General features: G+C 38.2%; 1 non-coding gene across 1 annotated transcript; it reads left to right on the top strand.

Moving 5' to 3' along the window:
- The first annotated feature begins 212 nt into the window (after positions 1–212).
- On the top strand, positions 213–319 carry LOC118481536. The gene has a single exon (XR_004865745.1). It is a non-coding gene; the product is annotated as a small nucleolar RNA R71 (small nucleolar RNA).
- The last annotated feature ends 3290 nt before the right edge of the window (positions 320–3609 follow it).

Raw genomic sequence — 3609 nt, 5'->3', positions numbered from 1 at the left:
TGATTTTGTCTAACTTATGGGCGCCCGAGGCAATAGATTTTGTGCCTCGAGGAGTGTGCCACTGAAAATTGTTTTGAGCAATATCCTCAATTTGATTATAAATTTCATTTGGGCGACGAATACCTAGAATTCCCCCGGAGCTATAGTCAAGTGTTTGTCTTGTGTGTGGCAACAACCCATTATAGAAAGTGGATAATTGTTGCCATACCGCAAGACCATGATGGGGATACTTTCTTTGTAGCTCCTTGAACCTTTCCCAAGTTTCATATAAGGATTCCCCGTCCTCTTGTGAGTATGTATTAATTTCAGTCATTAATTTAGCCGTTTTAGAATGAGGGAAATACTTATACAAAAACTTTTGGGCTAGTTCATCCCAAGTGTTTACCGAACCCGCTAGGAGGGTGTTAAGCCAAGCCTTAGCTCGGTCTTTTAGTGAAAATGGGAACATTCAGAGGCAGATAGCATCGTTTGATGCCCCATTGATGCGATAAGTATCACATATTTCCAAGAAGTTGAGTGAGGATCTTCGTCCGCAAGCCCATGGAAGGTTGCGGAGTTTTGGTGCATTTGAATCAAATGCAGCCGAAGTTCGAAGTTGTTGGCATCGACATTCGATGCATTGATAGCGGCGCCAAGATTACCTACCGTGGGCCGTAGGTAATCCATTAAGGTACGTTGATCCGCCATTGGGAGTGGGTCCCCCAAAACTTTCTCTTGGATTTTAGCTTTAAGTATTTTTCTTATAAAGCGTTCGGGTTCGTCTAGAGGTTCTTTTATGTCTTTATTGGATCTGGAACTCATGCACTGCGTAGGAAGTTCAGGTGTGGCGCCTGGGTTCCAAGTCCTGTGATAAAAACAAAAAGATTGTTGGTCAGAAATCTCACCACGACCCCGTGCTCAGCTGAACACGGCCCCGTGGTCGTGGTTACAGTGATTGTTTTCCGGATCCCTGTTTCTGGAGAGTTCGACACGGCCCCGTGCTGCACCAACACGGCCCCGTGTTCAGCTCTATGTAACTCGGAAAATAAAAACTGCCAGTAAGGATGCTGAGCACGGCCCGTGTCCGACCAGGCACGGCCTCGTGCTACAGTCTGTAGAAGCTGAAAAATTTAGAAAAATCCTAAAAAAAAAACAGAAAAATAAGAAAAATGATTAGGCTGTGGATTCCTAACTTTCTTAAAATCCTTGTATCCCCGGCAGCGGCGCCAAAAAATTGATGCGTGTCGAGTGTGATATATTTTTATTAATATTTTAAGCCCCTTTTAACACTTTGGTCAAGTTTTAAATTTATAAAACACGATATTCTACTAACAGTAAACACACATATGGGTAAGTGCACCTATCGTGAGCGTAGTATAGCGTTGGTAAGATACCGAGGTTGTCCAAGGACACAAGAGCTTTTAGTACCGGTTTATCCTCAACGTCTAATCAAATCAAAAGTGTAGAAAAGGTTTTAAACCTGAAAATAAAAACTAAAAATGCTGAAAAATAAAATAAAATAAAAACCGATAGACAAGATGAATCACTTGGATCCGACTCGCCTTTAATGTAACCTTTGATGATTTCCGCACTTTTGCACTTTTTAAGAGATTATTAGGCCCTTCTTTTGAAGGTGACGTTACCGTTAACCCAGTGATTTAAGTCAGCAAGGATACAATCCCAAAGGGTCAGAATATTGAAAGATAATTAATTAAGTTATTAATGCGTAATGTGGTAGGCCCCTCTTTTGAAGGTGACGTTACCCTCAGCTAAGTGGTTTGAGTCAGCAGGGATACAATCCCAAGTAGCCGGGTTAATGTATTAATAGTAATTTACATATGAGGGGATCAAGCTATTCGCACCCCCGCCATCCAATACCAGTGGGTATTGAAGGAGATCCTAGTAAGCTTGACCCAGGTCCTTGCAGGATCTATACACTGAACAAGGCAAGAACCTTACCAAACCATTCCCTTAACCCACGACCAGGTAGCCACATATCTCTATATAGACCGTAGAGATATGAATGGTGAAAATCTTTTATTTTATATAGACAGCAAAATAATGCCAAGACACCACTGACAAATGATAAGGAAGTTTCACCTTCAACATAAGAAACTGTTTATTAAAGTCATTAATACAAAACCAAATAAAAAGTGCGAAAAGATTAAAAATCAAAAGTATTACATTAAATGCTTGTCTTCACCAAGTGATGTAAGATGTGACAACTCGAGTTTCCGAGATTCCACTTTCGCATTTATTGCACGTTAACTGTTTGTCTAGTTATGTACTTACACAATTTGTTTGCTTTGTAACTGTATATGTTGTGATATGATAAAGTGTATTGTGATTGTTGCATGGTTATGTGTTATTTTACGAATGATTTGACAAATACATGAACTTGGTGATGAAACTGTAAATTATATGTGGTATGTGTGTTTTGTGTAAAGGATGATACTTAGGGGTGTTTAGTGTTAATAATGAAAATAAAACAACACCTCTTAACCCTAATCATTCTCACCAATTCCAATCATACGGCAGTTCAAATCATTCTCTCTATAATCATTTCTCTCATCATTCATGGCTACACAAGTTCTCTTGCATCAATCTTAATCTTCCAATCCATCTAGAATCAATCTAAAGTAAACGTTTAATGGTTATTTGTTGTTAATCATTGATTATTTGATTCATGCAAACCCTAGCTCTCCAAACAATGGTTCTGTGTTTATTGATCATTCTGATTGTTGTGAAATAGTTTATGAACAGTTGTGTAATCACTTGCCTGATGTTAAGAGGCCTGATATGTTAGAATTGTTTGATTGTTGATTAGATTACAGCATTGCCAATGTATGAAAATTAGGGTTTTTGATCGTAACCTGTAATGTAACTGTTCCATTGAAATTATGTAAAATGGTTTTGGAATTCACGCATGTGATAACTCGGAGTTAAGTGTCAGGACTTTGTGAAGTCACAAGTCCGAATTTTTGTTGATTCCTTGAGTCTGAGTTTTGTGAGGAAACACATGGTCTACACTTTGTATTGAGCATATGGTCCGAATTATATAAATGAAACATGGTCCGACTTTTTGGTAATGAAACACTAGATCCGAGTTTTGTTGTTGATGAAAGATCCGAGTTTTAAAGGGATGAAAGGTCCGAGTTTTTATAAGGGTATTTGGTCCGAGTTTTATGTTGAAATGCTTGGTCGGAATTTTGGTTAGGATGCTTGGTCCAACTTTTTGTAATGCACACACAAGGTCCGAGTTTTGTAGAATGATATGGGGTCCGAGTTTTATTGGGCTATATGTCCGAGTTTTTGGTTGGTGTATAGTCCGAATTTGTTGTTGGTTCAGTTAGTGTCAACTCTGTTAAATATACAAACTTTGCTAAGCATGTACACTCCTGTTAAGTTGTTAACTTTATTTGTTGGTTAACTCTGTTAGTTAACTACACTGTCAGTTTATTATTCCTGTATGTTTACAAACCCTGTTGAGTTATTAACTTCGTTATGACTGATAACTCACAATTGTGTTATTTAATAACCACATTAGCACAAACTGTGAAAGACAATTATGTGAAGCATGAATGATATGAAGGTGACTATCTGTTTACGTGTTACTTGATGTTAACTATC

This window comes from Helianthus annuus, chromosome 8, assembly GCF_002127325.2.
Source record: "Helianthus annuus cultivar XRQ/B chromosome 8, HanXRQr2.0-SUNRISE, whole genome shotgun sequence".
NCBI lineage: Eukaryota > Viridiplantae > Streptophyta > Magnoliopsida > Asterales > Asteraceae > Helianthus > Helianthus annuus.
This window is presented reverse-complemented; position numbering and strand designations above follow the sequence as displayed.